This window comes from Sturnira hondurensis, unplaced genomic scaffold (genome assembly GCF_014824575.4).
Source record: "Sturnira hondurensis isolate 20B ecotype Veracruz unplaced genomic scaffold, ASM1482457v3 Scaffold0009178, whole genome shotgun sequence".
In the NCBI taxonomy this organism is placed as follows: domain Eukaryota; kingdom Metazoa; phylum Chordata; class Mammalia; order Chiroptera; family Phyllostomidae; genus Sturnira; species Sturnira hondurensis.
In genome coordinates this window covers 2,004,351-2,021,508 of record NW_028081809.1, presented here as the reverse complement: position 1 = coordinate 2,021,508, position 17,158 = coordinate 2,004,351, and the positions used below count along the sequence as shown (strand labels likewise).

Below are 17,158 nucleotides of genomic sequence, written 5' to 3'. Positions count from 1 at the left end.
ACATCAATGTGTGGTAGCCTCTCATGCGTCCCCCGCTGGAAACTGGCCTGGAACCCAGGCATGTGCCCTGACTGGGAATCCAACTATGGTCCTTTGGTTCACAGGCCCACACTTAATACACTGAGCTACACCAGCCAGGGCTATTTTTATGGATGAGTATTATTGAGAATCAAGTCCTATCTCTGAAAAGTAAAGTCTGACCAAGGAAAGGAATCAGATTCTTTCTTATTTCAATGTCCATTCCCCTGGTGATCATCATGTCCCCTAACCTGAGCATCCTCAAGCTGCCAGCCAGGCAGTGCACTGTCCTACACCACCACGAGCCACGCACACTTGTGTACCAACATGGCTTTCTTCACTATGGCCATGGCCAACTCCCTTCATGCAAATTTTAGTCTTCAGGCACTTGTGGAGTCACAAGTAGAATATGCTTTGAGGATGTTCAAATCAAGAGCCAATCTTCCTTTATACCAACTCTGTCAAAACAAGGATGCTTAGGGAGCATATTTCACCTACATATCAGTACTCTGCATCAATCTACACTAAAGTAACCCTCAGGGAATGAGTCAACCTCTTTCCTTATCTAGGAGCACTATTAGTGTGCAAAGGACTCCCACATGTGAATGAACCATATTTACTCACCAGGAGTCATCAGATATATCAATTATGAATAAAAATGACTGCTGCAGAGTACATTGACTCTTCAACGAACAAAAGATGGTCAAGTTTTTATAAATGAAGCAGCCTAATCCTTTTTAACCAGTTTCAGTGGAGAAGCTTCTGGGTACATATACCAGAAAGTACAATATAGTGGGAAGAACACTACTTGGTCACAGGGTCAGCATTTTAGTTCCCAGCTCAGTCATTTATTTTAACATGAAGAGCAGGAACCTTCTTTTTCATCTACATATGCTCGGTACCTAACACTGCTCAGCCCTCAATGAGTATTTGTCCAATGGAAGAACAAGAAAATATATTTTTGTGACCTTAGACTCCTAATGTCTTTTGATATAAATTTCCAGATCTTTAAAAACAAGGACATACCAATGCGTACATGCCTTCTATGCATTGTTGTGCAGATCTATGGTTGTTGTGACAAAGAAGTAAATTAATAGATACTGGTTATATCTATTTAAATAGTTATCTGTTAACCATAAAGTATTTACAAAGGTAAGTTCTAAGCTAAGAAGCATTATTGCAATGGGGAAGTGGGGGGAGGGGGGGCGGTAACAACAAGGGCACGTCGAGGAACATGGCCTCCAAAGCCCAGATTTCTCCTCTGTCCCTTGAACCACTTAATCTACCTCTTGGCCTGCAAAGATGTTCAGTCCACTAAGAGAGGTAATTGATATGGTTCTTATCAAAATTGAAAGTGTGTGCCAGGCTCTGAAAAAAAGAAATGCTAAAGAAAACCTTCCAACTCTTCCCTGACAATGACCTCATTAACATGGACAGCACCAGCATTCTCAGTGCCCTCGGTTTGAAGGGCTTGACGTTCACCTGCCACATCCCATTCCTTCTATTCACTAGCCCTGGGATGGCCCTAGGCCATTATTATCTTACCAACTTTTTAAAAACCTAACTTCATATCATTAATCCACTTTGGGGTTATGGGGTAAATAATAAAATATTTGGGAAAAATGTTTTACTGTACCTAGCGTTTAAAATAAACTCTAACAGACTAAAGATAATTGTTCTAAAATGAAGCAACAATAAAACAAGAAGAAAGTAGAGGTAAATATGTGGTCTTGGAAGGGGCTGATATTCCTAATCATTAAAGCAATGAAAAAGAATGCAAAAAACCTGATACATTTAGCCATGTAAAAATTATACACTTCTATATATCATAAAATACCCACAAAGTTAAAAGATAAACTGGGGGAAGGATATGAAACATATAAGAAAAGAGATAATAGTCTGACTATATATAAAGAGTTCTTAGAAATAAAGAAAATTATTTTTAAAAATTACATAAAACCGAGTTAGGAAGTCAGGCAGAAAAAGACAAATACTATATGATTTCACTTGTATGTGGAATCACAAAAACAAAATAAACTAGCAAACAAGACAAAAATAAACAACAGTCACAGAGACCAAAAAGATGGTCACCAGAAGGGGAAGGGGGAATAAGTGAGAAAGATGAAAGGGAATATAGTCAATAATATTGTGATAAGGTTTCATTGTAAGAGCTGATTCTTAAAATCAGTGGGATGATCACACACTGTAAGGTATAAAAATGTCAAATCACCATACTGTATATTTGAAACTAATATAATCAATATAATATTGTATACCAACTACACTTAATTTTTTTAAAAACAGAGTTAGGACAAGAACAGTAAATCACAAAAATATAAAAATAAAAGAGATGAGGGAAAGATATAAAAATAACCAAATATGGGAAAGGGGCTCAGATTACCAGTAATTTTTAAAAAGAGAGAACTAGAAATATCAATTTCCCCTACCAAATAAGCAGAGCTAAAAAATATAATCTTTAATACTAACAACAGTGCAGGATAGCAGGAGGTCTCATATGCTCCTGCTGATAGCAAAACAGGTCAAATCTTTCTGGAGGGAAATTAATTTGGCAACATATCTAAAACTATATAAAGGCTTACATCCTCCAATTAGGAATTCTATTTTTAAGAATTTTTGCTAAAGGAATTACCAGTGACATGTGCAATGAATTCTATACAAGAATGTCTACCATAGCACATGGTACATTTATGTAACTAGGTATTATGAATCTGTTTTCATGATACATGTAATGATATTTAATGATAGATGCACACAATATCAGTGAAAATGCAAGATTCAAAACTATACAACAGGGTATGATCCACATATGGGAAGAAGGTAAAATATGAAACCTCACATTTTATAGGTATAGCTCCATGAGAAAATCAATGAGAGTATTCTCAACATCAACCTTGAGGGTGGCTATGGTTTTTGGTTTTTAGTTGTTTGATTTGGGTTTCTGTAGACTTGTAAATGTCAGGAGCAAAGGGAAGTTTCAAAGTCAATGTTTCAAATTACAAAACTCTCGGCTTCATTTCTTCTCACCCCCAAAATACTCATCAAGTTATTAAGGGAAAAAGAAAAAAGGAGGAGAGGCAAAGACAATATGGGAATCATTCTTCTGTAATGAAGCCACCTCATGGGGTCCTCCAGAGGACACAGCAGAGCACCCGTGGACACCGCAGTTGAGTGCGTGTATCTACCACACCCTGCTGCTTTCCTACCACATTAGTGTAGGGTCCCACTTTCACAAATTTCAGCCAAACACAGCACCTGGCCCCTTATTCTCTCCAAGATCCTGGTCTTCAGTATCAGTCAAGTTGACCTGAAGTTTCCTCAAATTGAAAACAATCTGGAGAGACCAAGATGCCCCCAAAACAATGTCCAAGTGTGTACACAGCAAAAAGAGAAGGGTTGCACATAGCAAAAGTATTTTACAGAAAGACCCAGAAAAGAGTAAACAATCTCAACCACTTTGTGGACTAACAGTACAAAGAGAGTTTTGATTTTATTTCTCAGGTATCTTATAAGTATTGAAGAGAGCAAGCGAAAGATATCTCACAGTTTGCAGCTGGGAGCAAAGAGGTTGGGATCCAGTCCAAAATCTTCCCATGATTTCCCTGGTGACACATATATGCACCGACAAGACTGCTATGTAACAAAGCATTCAAAGGATTTAACTTCTATGGGTCATGGAACTATGCCACATGTTTATTTCCTTCTTTATAGTTTTTCTACTTGTGAATTTTTGAAATTACTGTAATTTGCTTTTATAATGGGAAAAACTATTACAACAGTGCTTACAGGTAAGTGAAATACCACCTTCATGATGCCACTTTTCTGTTCACAAACCTATAATGGCTTCCTAGAAGCTATCCAATCAAATTCACAATTTTTCAAAAATGTTCTAGCACTTGATGTCCAGAACCTCCCACATGACAAAGAAGATATTCTCTCACCTCCCATGATCCTCCTGCTTCCCTCTTCAGCTCTATCCAAATGGGTCTCCTACACGGGTCTGTAGTCTAGATCTACAGGATTGCTCCCCAGTGCTTTGTGCTCTTTTTGGTGCACATGCCTTTGTTAGCCTTCTTACTTAGCTTGAAATTCCTCTTCTGTCTCTTTTCCCCAGGTCCCACTGACTGGCCATTACTGAAAGGTCTCTCCTCTCCTCTAGGAAGCAGACTGCTGTCTCCTCCTTGTTCCAGGCATGTTGGGTTCACATCCCTAAGATTCGTTTTCACGTCTCTCTCAGGAGACTGAGAGTTCTGAGGCGGGCACTCATCCTTGTTCTCCCCTGAACCTAGATCAAAGGGGCACTGAATAAATGTTTGTTAAATTTAGTTTTCATCTTAACTTTTCTATTTCTTACAATGTACTGAGTTTTCATCTCAACCACTGTATTTCTTAAAAATACCCATACATAGATTTATAGGAATAATTCAGCCTGGCAAGCATCTGCCTCAATACTACTGACCATTTGAAATCCACCGACTGACACACCACACTCTCCAACTGAAACTGCATCTACCTCGTGTCCCTCAGCCACCACCCTGTCTCCTGACCCGAGTTGTTCTTTCACAGAAAGCCTCCCCTCTTCACCAAACTCTGCTGACTGCTCCCCCACGCTCATCTGTCCTTACTTTCTCCGCTAAACCTTTCTAAACCTGTGGTCATTTGGACCCTGTTTGTTCAACGTTATTATGTACTAAGATAATCGTTGCTTGGAGCCTCCCCCATTAGACCATAATCTCCTTAAAGAAAGATAACGTGACAAACAACTTGGAATTCCATTTCCCTTGAGTCCCTGACACAGCCCTTCACACAAAGGGTCAGCTCCCTGCCCAGTGACACCAGCATTCCTTTGCTCCAAGAAGGAGTCCAATCCAGCTAAGAGGCCATTATTTTACTAATTCAGCCGTCATACATCACTGAGCTCCAAAAGTTCCAAATGGTCTTGGAGACCTCCCGCTCATCAGGAAGGGGCAAAGAGAGAACACTATGACAGACCACTTTTCTAGTCATTAGGAGTAAGAGATGATGTTCTACTTTCGCACTCTCATCGCTTACAGCAGAGGACAACCACAGGCCCCTGATGAAAGCAGGATGTTGAGGTGGTGGCTAAAACTGACGTCAGCATGTCCAGGGCTGCGGCACATGTCCCCCAAGAGCAATGCAGACCTGAGACTGTAAAGCACTTGCTTATTTATGTGATACTTAAAGGCTAGCTCTTCCATAAAGGGTTTTCTCACGGACAAGTGAAGGCAGTGTTAGAAACCTGGTTTCAGGGCTTTGGGAAGTGTTGTTTTGTTGGACTGGCTGCGAAGTCAGCCTGAACAGTGATGGGACAGGTGCCCTGAGAGAAGAGGACCCACTGGGCTGCATACGAAGAGGAGAATGAGGAGGTGGGACTAAAGGGTGAAACATCAATCAGCTGGGGAATACGCTTTCTGCCTGGAGTCAGACAGACTTTGGTGGTAATCATAGTCCGTCACATACTATAGCAAGTTTCTTAACCTCAATATGTTTTCCCTCTTATTAGGACTTATAAAGTAAAAAGTAGTGAGAGTTTTCATGAAATCTAAGAAACAGAGGCATATAAGGAAAAAATTTTAAACCTTTCTTCCCTCTCCCTCTATTACCATCCTGTCCAGTCCAAACACCTTTCTGTGTCCCCAGTTCAACAGAACAGTGCAAGAACTAAATCTTATCAAATTCTGGTCTATGAATTCTAAAGCAGATACACTTCCATTTCAACACAAACAGCTCCTAATCCTGAAGAGAACTGTACCTTTCTTGATCACTTTGAACTTCCTAACAAACCAGTGCAAAAGAAATCCTGAAATACTCTATGAATATTTACTATCTGTATGCCTCCCTCCTAACTGGAAAGACTTCAACTTGAATGACCTTGGCATTTAGCAATTTCTTCTTGCTACATGAAAGGCAGTGTGGAATGGCAGTGTAAGCGCAATGCTTGATGTCTGTACATCTGGAATGGGAACCAGTTCCACAACTTGCCAGACATCTACCTCTCAAAAATTATCAGAGTCTTTACCTGTAAGGTGGGCATACTACACATCCTTTCTATATTTTTTAACAAAGAAATTGCTCCTGCACTATAAGATATTACTCAAGTAAATAAAAAGCAGGACATGTTGATACAATGAAAGAAAAACTGGTATGAATAACAAAACATTAAAATCTATACAGTAGGTTCTGTAGACGCTCTGAGTATTTGGCTCAACTACTACTCCATGTTATTACTGAGATTCATAAAAAGTAACGAACTCTCACAATTTAAAAACACATATGAATTATTAAATTTGAATGTGTTAGGAGTATTTTAGTGGTTGGTCCTCTTAAGAGTGGTGAAAGGATCTAAGTGACCAGTTGCAAACATCTCAGAACCTTTATTTATTTTACTCCCTGGAGGTAAGCACACAGACTCAATGCCCGCTCTTCCTGCCAAGGGACTCGTCTGATGGGGTCAGGGTGGCACTTGGGCTCACAGTCAGCCCAGTCAAGTCCTCATCAGGGTAATAGCCTCCCTCTTCATCACTGTGAGAGTTAAGCCAACCCAAGGTCTCTCCCTGGATCTTCTGAAACAAGGCCAATGCAGAGCTAAAGCCATGTGCAAAAAAAAAAAAATCATCTCATGAGGATTAAAGTCCTGTGTGACTGATGGCTCTACCAGTAGCATGTCAGCAAAGAAGCTTTGGAACAGCCTCTTCATCTCATGGTGTTTTCCAGTTCCACAAAAGTAGCAGATAGGTTCTTACAGAAACTATGAAATGGGTCTCACTGCAAAGGCATGGCTTTGGTCACCCTTGAACTTCAGGGAGCCAGGGTGTTTTTGAAATACACCTTGGAAAATACCTCACTCATAAGGAATGATTATCATAAATATGCTGGGCACTCTCAATGCTTGTGTAAAAGTGTAATACAAAGAAAAATACTCTGTTAACAGTAAAAGAAGTGTCATGATTTTAATTCTGGAATGCTAAGTCGACCAATCTTATTTTGTGTTCAGATGACAGGCAGACAGCTGAAGCTAGAGTTTATGCTTGTCCAATTAATCAGATAACCTCCATGCCATTTATCCTTGGAATTGGCATTAGAAAAACCCTCACATCCCCCCAAATCATATAAATTCCATGGTTTCCTAGTCATTAAATCCAAGTTGGCCTATGCTGATATGTCATATTTTGACATGAAGCCACAAGGGATACACAATCAAAATTAAGAGGCGACCTTAGCTAAAATTGACATGCCCTGCTCCAATGAACGATTTATGCCACACATAGATAAAAATGTGTATCTTCTCCAAATGATGAATATTAAACTATTAGAAACACAGAGATATAGAATTCATTTGTTCATTTTGTATATAATGTTCCCTTTGTCTTTTAACCCAATATATGAAAGGAGTGTTCACACTATAGCAAGTACACAGCAATTGTTATGTATAATTACATACAGATTTCACTACTACTATAATCATGGTATTTATTGAATAAACCTGCAGTGCTAATAAAATCTCGTTCTTCTACTGCTTTAAACCCACCCATGGCTTCACTCTGCATTTAGAATAAACACCTTATTCCTTAGCATCGCCTCCAAAGCTCCAGCCATGCCCGGTGTCTAAGCTCATCTCATACAACCCCCACCTCACCCCACCACCTCTCTGGCCCCTGGCCCTGCCTGCCATTGCTTGCTCAGCCCCCTGCACACTGGCCTTCTTTCTCTGTTCTTTGTCCTGTGAATGAGCTAGGAGAAAGGCCCTTGTCCCTGCTGTTTCCTTTGTTTGAAAAGCTTTTCTCCAAGACCTTTGTACGGCTAACTTCTCAGATCTTAGGTCAAATGTCTCCTCGTCAGTGGGGTTTCCCCCACCACCCTAATGAGTGCTGCCCTGTGATCACTCTCTATCTAGCCCCCTATTACCCATTTCACTTCCTCTATAGCACAAACATATTTCAGTCTGAAATTAGTTATTGCTTGATTATCTGGTCCAATAAAATATAAGCTCCAACAGGAAAGCTGTTTCCTTTCACTGAGTGTCCAGAACTATGCCTGGCATACAGCAGGTCCACAGTAGGTTTCGTTACATAAATGAAAGCTGTGCTAGAAGACAGAGCGAGTTACACACGTGGTGATACACACCCCTGAAGCTATCTTACGACTGAGAAACAAATGGGCAAAAAGCAGCCAAGAAACAAACAAAAAACCAAACTTACTGAGTAAGCAAAGTTAGTTCAATGCACCCACATGAATAAATTATTTAATAAAAGAAAGAAGGGTCACATGAAATATGAGTGGCCTGAGCTGGAAAGGCTGAGGTTTGATAATGAATAACTTGAATTTCTAACATGGTGTTATGGACTGAATATTTCTCTCTCTCCCAAATCCGTATGTTAAAGTCCTAACCCTCCAATGTGATGGTGTTTGGGGCCTTTGGAAGATACTGTTTTAGATGAGGCGATGAGAATGGTGCCCCTATAACAGGTTTAGTGTCCTTATAAAAAGAGGAAAAAAGACCAAACTTTCTCTGTCTCTGCCACATGGAGACCCAGCCAGAAGGCAGCCTTCTGCAAGCCAGAAAGAGAGATCTCACTGGAAACCAAATCTGTCGACACCATGATCTTGGACTTCTAGCCTCCAGAACTTTAAGAATTACATGGCTATCATTTAAGCCACCCAGACAATGGCAGATTTGTTATAGCAGCCTGAGCTCACCCGTGGTGTCTGGTTTGGCACTTACTGCCTGGCGCTCTGTAGTTGCTCAATAAATAGCACTGAAGTTCAAAATATTTAAAGAAAAACTTAAAATTTTATTTTAGTTTTCTCAGGGAATAGTTTTCAAAACCACTTCTCTGTAATTCTTACTGAGATTTCTCTCCAACATAAAGCAGATCATGTGGATATTAAACTTTAAAAAATCATCCACGAATGCAGGTATGACACAAGTTAGAACTTTCTTAAATAGAAAAAAAAATGTTTTCAGCCTTACAAATTTCAAAGAGGCTTTGCAAGTACAAACAGACTTCAGCTTTTTCACATTTCTCATGCCCAGAATCTAGGACGTTAAAATGCCAGGAGCCCTGTCAATATCTAAACCATGTGATAAATGCAGAAGAAACTCTCGAGTGACCAAGATAACTTCTGTGGACCTGCCAAAGAGCCAGATGCTTCTTTCACAAGAATATCGATTTGGCTTTGGAAAAACCTGGGGCCTCAGCCCCAAACAGGAAGGGCAGGTGGGATGACAGTGTGCAATGCATGTCCTCTGTGCCCTCAGCAAGCATCTTCTTCTGACAGCAACACTGTGTGGCTCCCAGGCTTGGCGACATGTGCAGAACACAGGCTCTGCTGCACATAAGGATGGGAATTGGAAGGATCTGGTCCAGGGCCATGAAAATAAATTCTGTGCAATTACAGGGGGAGATTGTGATATTGAAAAAGATGCAAAGTAGCTTCGCTGCACCTGAGATTTTTATTTTCAGAGAAACTGGACATAAAGGAAGGGAAAATAGAGCTGTATTCAAAAAAAGTTTCATGATGAAGAATACTAGAAAATAAAGCGTTTTTTTTCAACCAGTCCAAACAACAAAGAGCAGTTTTGTTTACTATTGCCATCTACCAAACTATCAACTGTGATCTTTGCCTTAATTACAAGCTTTTCAAAGGCCCTATTCATGTGCATTCTTTTTCACACATTCCTGTAAAACTATGGTTTGGCTTGAAATATTGAATTCAAAGGTTTTTGTAGTTGTGGTGGAGATTTTGTTTTTATTTTTTATGAACACCTAGACTGCATTTCTACATCTGCAGCTCCTTGCGGAGCTCATCTCAGTTTAAATTTGCTGCCAAAATTATTTTTCCAGTATCTTCAACACTGGTCGTCCTCCTGAGAGTGTGTGCCCTGGGCTTTCATAATGGGCAGCTCGCACCTGAGCATCTCAGCTCCGGTAATTAGATCTCATGGCGACAGTTTCCTTCCCATCCGGCCACAGGGCCAGGAGGGAACGTATTTGGGAGCTGTGACGGTGGGAAGCCTGGCTAGCTTGCCCTTCCTCGCCATCTTACCAGTGACAGTCAGCGCCTGCAGCTCATGCCCTCCACGCCTGCCCTTCCTCCACACCTAGCAGAACAGTATCTCGTGGGTTACAGCTCATAAACATTCATTTCCTGGCAGAAATGATATCTATATATTCATAGGCAATTCCATGTTTTGAGTAAAATGGCTCTTTCTGTTTTCCTTTGCCCCTGCCCTCTAAGACACAAATACTGAGAATGGTACAAGGAGATAATCTCCAGATGAAAATACTGAACTTATTCAGAGGGGGCTAGCCTGTGGGCTAGCCTGCTGTCTGCTGGTTCACTGGCCAGTGGATGTGTAACACAGCATTTGGGTTTGGCTGATCTCTGAAACTGAGTTTGGAAGAAGTTGGTATGTTTATGGCCCTTCAAAACTACTCTGCATGTGTGCCAAAGAGGAAAAAAAACAATATTGTCCATTCAGAGGCCCATCAACCCTTCCTGTCCCACTGCTGTCTTGCTGTCTGGTAGTCAGCACGAGAAGCAGGGAAGCTGGCCTGAAGAGGCTGACAGGAACAAGGTGGGGTGGCAGGGGTCATGGGGAGTGTCAGGGCGCAGCAAGTACAAGACAGCAATCCGGTCTGGGAGAAACAGCCTCAGCCCAGAGGCTCCTGAGCACCCCCACTGCCTAAGCAGCCATCCTCATAAAACTGAGGGCTGACACAGCATTGGTCTAAAAGGAGTAGGAGTGGAAGGAGTGAGAAACCAGCCACGGCAAAGGGTGGGGGGTTGAGGGGGGCGGAGAATGGGAGGAGGCAGAGGAATTGACTCTTTTCTTTAATCAAGTGCCAGAAAAGACTGTGAAATCATCTCAGAATAGCAAGCAATTGATGATCCAGGAAGCAGCTGACTGTCAGCCCTTACCATCCACCAGCAGCAGTCACATTCTCACCAGTGTTCTCCTTCTGCCTCTAGGAAGCATAGGAAACAGCCAAGTGATAGCAAACTTCTTAGGAAGAAGAGCTATCATTATGGAGTTCTTATGATCTGTCAGGCATTCAGCTAAGAACTGCTTTAAATCTTCCCTTTACGGTACCAATAAATATTTACTCTTCTGGGTAATATAAATATATAAATATTATTTCTAACCTCCTCTACAATCCTGCTATGTTAGTGTATGAGTCAGGTTTCTCTGGAGAAACAAAACCAACAGGGTGTGTGTGTGTGTGTGTGTGTGTGTGGATTTGTTATAAGGAACTGGCTCCTGCAATTCAGGAGGCTGACAAGTCCCCAGATCTGCAGGGTGAGACAGCAGACAGGAGACTCAGAGAGCCCACAGTGCAAAGCAAACACTGCTGTATCTCATCTCCCCAGTAAGACTGTAGGCTTCAGAACTCAGTGGATGCTGAGTCTTAAGGCTTCTCCAAATATTAGAGTGCCTCCAATGTACTGAGCTTAAGAAGGGCACAGCACAGACCCTGTCCTGATAAGCCTTTTTATCCTTTACCTCTAGGGTAAACCACAAAATAACCTGAATAAAATAAACAAAAAAAATGAAAAACAAAAAACTAAAAAAAAAATCCTCAGTACACGTCCTTGACAGTTTCTTTTTAAATTCAGTTAGAGTGATTAAAATCTTGCCTTAAAAAAAGCAAAAGTCAACCAAAAGCTGTAAGCCAATGTTTATCAGTGCAACAATGCTTCAGTTCTTCATTCCATCATGAGTGCTGATGAAATTCCCTGTAAGGAGCATCATGTCCTTTGTGACAAATTAAGCTGCAAAGCTGTTTCCTCTGTTGTCTGGTTTCTCACTTATATTAACGAGCGCCATAAAAGAAAGCCTTTAAGATAATATTTATTTGCAGAAACAAACATCGATTCAAAGCACTTAGAAGCACATATGTACACTAAGGGGAGACACTTGAGGGAATCCTAATATTTTATCGTGTCTTGGCCCTTACTGCCATGGTAGTTGTGCATCTCCACACTCAACCCACCCTCAGGGTTTCACGTCAGTTGTGTCCCTGAGCAGAGCACTCTGGCAGCACACCTGCGTGCTCCTCAAAGCAATGATAGCAGTCAACACCACATTTTACCCTTTGTTGGAACTGCCTAAGATCATATAAATATGAACTATTTTAAGAAGAAATTCACTTCTGCTGGTTACAATTTAACAAAGAAGAAGCCATGACAAATGTCATAAGCTATAAATAAAGACACCTACCCTTGCACAGCACTTACTCATCTCCAGGTTGAACAAATGCTAATTATGGAGAATTTGAAAATGAGACTTGTTAATGTCATTTTTAATTTAGCACATTACAGTGTAAATGTTTTCCATTGAGTTAATTTACACCTGTTATCACAAGCTTCATTATTAGGTTTATAGTGAAGCAGCTCTCTCTGACTCTAAAATTTGCTTAAAATGGCAGAAACAATTACTAATTACAAGGGCATGTTTACTTTAATTATGTTTATTTCCTAGTCTAGTTTTATATGTAATGGACTATGGAAGTGTATGATTTAATTAGTGAAACTCATTTATCACAAGTAATTTCTCAAATAAGCACTGCTTAAAAAATACAACAGGTTCATTCAGAGTTTCATAAATTCCTTGGTGATATTTCTACAGAGTGAAACACCTATATTGAGATCTTTCACTCAGGAACTAAAAGCATTTTCCCACTTTTGTTCCAAATATTGCAGTAATTACCAATAACAAGAATTCAACTCTGCAATTGTTATTGCAAAGTTTAAACTATGGTGGACAAAATTTACACATCTATAAACTCAAAATTTAAACATTTGTACTCAAAATTAACAGGATATTATTTATTGATATTTACATTTACAAATTCCATTTAAAACTCGATTTAAAAATTTTAAAAAGCAAATTTCTTTTTTTTTTTGTAAAAAGGACATACTTTTGTCTCTCCCTAAAGTCATGTCTCTGGTACCCAAAGTACAATTGACTTTTTTTTTAAATATGAGGGCACAATCATCACCAATGTGACACAGGCATGTCTCGGAGACATGTGAATTTGGGCCACCGTGTCAAAATAAGTGTTGAAAAAAAGCGAATTGATCTTTTTGAAGGTGGAGGGTCTTGCCTCCAGTTTGTAAAAAATGCAACACCTGTGAAGCACAATAAAAAGAAGCACAATAAAATGAGACATGCCTGTAATTGATTCAAGCAAAGACCACCAGTAGACGTTAAAACTACAAAAGATTGCTGGACAATGGGATATTCACCTGGTCTCAAACAGAGAAAAGTGCCTCCAGGGTAGAAAAACCTAGGAGACACCACTTAACCACATAACCAACACCACCACAAACAGGACGGACTGACTCTGTGTGCTCCCCGAGGTGCAGCGTGGGGAAGGCATTCTAGGCGGCATTCTAAAACAACTGACCAGATACAGACAGCAGGACATTCCACAGTAACAAGCCTGGACTGACAGAATGGTCAATGTCACAAAACACTTTGAAACAGCTGAGGGACTATTCTAGAATAAAAACAGACAGAAGAGATGTGCCAACTAAATAAATACCGTATGTGTTCCTTGACTGAATCTGGGATTTTTTAAAAAAAAAAAAACCCTACAATTATTGAGACAATTGGGGAAATTTCATTTCCCTGATGTTTTAATGATAACAGATTGAGAGATCACTGGAGACAAAAGTGGTGAAACCAAAGCTGTCTTACTTTGGGCACATCTTGAAAACATGGGGTTCTACGGACAAAAATAACAGGACTGGGGAAAACAGAAAGCATCAGGAAAAGAGGAAGACCCAGTGTGGGATGGACTGACACCACAGCACAAGCCATACACATGAGTCTGCAAGAGCTGAGCAGGGCTGTTGAGGATGGGACACTGTGGACTTCGGTCACTCACAGGTTCGCCAGGAGTCAGAGCCAACTCACCAGCACATAACACAAGAAAATGAACTAATTCTTAGAAGATACACCTGAAATGTTTAGGAATGAACTGTCAAGATTTGCAACATTCTTTTGAATATTCAGAAAGCAAAGTGAGAGCTATGAAGCAAGTATAGGAAAATGGCAAGCAAGTACAGGAAAATAATGAATGGGGTGAATTTGGGCATTTTTCCAGTTCATTACACCCTTGTTTCAACTTCTCTATAAGCTTGAAATCAAGAGTTGGGAAACTATAAGTAGTCCAGTGGGCAGAGTGGGAGGAAGGCCAAATCAGGTACACTCTACACTTCGTTCATACAGACTTTCAAGAAATGTTACTGTGCTCCTCTGAATTTCAGCTTCTTAGCATGACAATTAAACCCATTAAAATGGCAGAATTACACTGGGAACTCTCATATATTGACTCACAACATTCCTGTGAAGCACATTCTAGTCACTTTACATTTTTAGGCCTCAGAAAGAATCCACCCACACAGCAGATAAGACATTTCTCATAAAGACTCATGCACCCCATCCGCCTGGGATGGGAAAAGATGTCTCTGTAGAAAAGATGTCTCTAGAGATTGTGTTTTGTTTAAGATCTTACTTACTAACTTACAGTGTAAGTTCCATGACATTATGCTTCTATAAACACACATTGTTAACAAAGTAGTAAAGACTGGTACATGTAAGATTTTGCCCAACCAAGAGAAATTCCCAAAAACCAACAGGGAAGAGGGTCCCCCACTCATCTCCAGGCAGCCTCCATGCTGTTCCTACAAATGCTGATAGGCTGGAGCACACTCGCTAGCCCCCATACAGCAGGTGGTGCTGACTATCTCTTCTGTGGGGTGAGGGCGTGCCTGCCGCACTTTAATTAATGTAGACTGATGGACAGTGCCACTGAAGGAAGAGTGTGACACTCCAGGGTCTGTTTCCAATCCTCCCCTATCTAGACAGGAGAAGTGCACAACAGGCTCTTTGCTACACCCTGAGACTGCCACCAAGCTTTCTGGTAACTATGGCATTTCAGGAATGCTGAGTACCTTATATTTTAACTCAGTTTCTGATTTCTGCTCACAGCATGGTCTGTCTTATTTAACTCCAACAGTCATTCCGGTAGTCTTCTTTAAATATGGTTTACTACTAGTTAGGGTAGTTAACAAGCCACTTTGTTTAGCATCTGCTCACTCTCCCCCCAGATCCACATTTTAACCTGCAGGTTAAACCAGGTCTAACCAAGGAAGCTTAAAATTGTTTCTGGAAAGAACCAGAAAATTCCAACTGAGCCAATGTAGTGCCTCTCAGGAAGGTGCAGAGGGCTGCCAGCAAGACTAGTTAAAACTAGTTAAGTTCAAGATGGTAGCATAGATAAACGCAGTATTCAAATCCTCCCAAAACTACATCAAAATTACAACTAAACTACAGAACAACCATCATTCAGAACCATACAAAGTCTAACTTAACAGAAGTTTTACAATTAAGGATACAGAGAAAAAGCCACAGCAAGACTGGTAGGAGGGGCAGAGATGCAGATCGGGCTGGTCCCACACCCACATGTGGTGGATAAAAATCCGGAGAGCTTATGAGACTACGGAGGTCCCCCCTGAAGAATGAGAGGCCCCAGCCCCATACCAGGACCCTAGCCCAGGGTTGCAGTGCTGGTAAGAGAAGTCCCCATAACTCGGGCTGCATAAACCAATAGGGACTATGGCTAAGAAAGAGAGTTCCTCATAAAGGGCCTGCGAACAGACTTACTAGGACTCACTCGCTCTGAGCTCCAGCACTGGGATAGCAGCTCCAAAGGCACCAGGTACATACAAGGAGGAACTGAATTGTCTGACATCAGGGCGAGAGATGGAGTGGCTGCTTTCTCCCAGAGAAGAGGACATTGTTCCTATTCTGAGCCATCCCCCCACAGAGCTGTCAAGTTGGCGCCATCTAGCTAACCATCTAGCACACCTGGGTAACAATGTTGCCCCACCCTGGTGACTCCCTGATATCCCATCCCATCCAACTTGTGGGCCCACCCAAGCTATTTCCAGTGCCTCTTCCATACTAACAGCCTGTCTTGGCTCATGCTTCAGACTTTCCTAAAATCTCTCAAACAAGCAGCGTCTGGCCTCAGTGTTCCCTATACCTCTCATTATGTGGCCCCAGGCTTAGAACTATTGGCAGCCAGCCTTGGTTCATAGCTCAGCCTCTCCTGGGCACCTCCAAGCCCAGCATAAGTAGCAGTGTCTACTCACTCTCATCTGCAGATCACTTTGCAGCTCAAGCCAGGTGGCTTGGGGCAGTCACAGGTGCTGGCTGACCTTGACTTGCAACCTCCACGAGGCCACCTCCACAAACAACACACTCAAGAGGAGGGCTCAGTGGGCACCAGAGCCCTGCTGAAGTAAGTCCTGCTCCGTGGGGTCAGGCCCAGCACAGCTGATCCTCCACACTGGTCATAGTCACAGCCAGTCCTTGCAGCTATTCAGCCTGGGGGTAAATCCCTCCCAATGATGTGCCAACAATAACCAAGGCTCAACTACAAAGAAGGCAGTACACAGCCCACACAGGGGTGGGTGCAGCTGGAACACTCAGCTTGGGTGATGGGAGCCTGCACCACTAAACCCTACAGGACACCTACTACATAAGGTCACTCTACTAAGCCCAGCAGATGTAGGAGCTCTGCCTAATACATAGAAACCAACACAGGGAGGCTGCCAAACGGAGGAGACAAAGAAACACATCTAAAATGAAAGAACAGAACAAAACTCCAGGGGGAAAAAAACTAAACAAAATGGAGATAAGCAATCTATCAGGTGCAGAATTCAAAACATTAATTATAAAGATCCTCAATGATCTCAGTGAGAACATCAACAAAGAGGGAACAAAAACAGAATTAGAAAACATAAAAATAGAACCAGTCAAAAATGAGGAATATACTAACTGAAATGAAGACTATATTACAGGGAATCAACAGTGGAGTAGATGAAGCAGAGGATCAAATCAGAGATTTGGAAGATAAGACACCAGAAAACACCCAATCGGAACAGCAAAGAGAAGAAATAATTCAAAAAAACTAAGCGAGTATAAGAAGCCTCTGGGACAACATTTGCATCATGAGGTTGCCCGAAGGAGAAGAGAGAGCAAAGAATTGGAAACCCATATTTTAAAAAATGACAGAAAATCTGC

The 17,158-nt window shown here is 41.3% G+C and overlaps 1 protein-coding gene across 2 annotated transcripts in view; it reads right to left on the bottom strand.

The window, feature by feature from the left end:
* AFF3 (ALF transcription elongation factor 3) overlaps nt 1-17,158 on the bottom strand; it is a 576,292-nt gene that overhangs the window by 464,799 nt on the left and 94,335 nt on the right. The gene's annotated exons all lie outside the window — the stretch shown is intronic.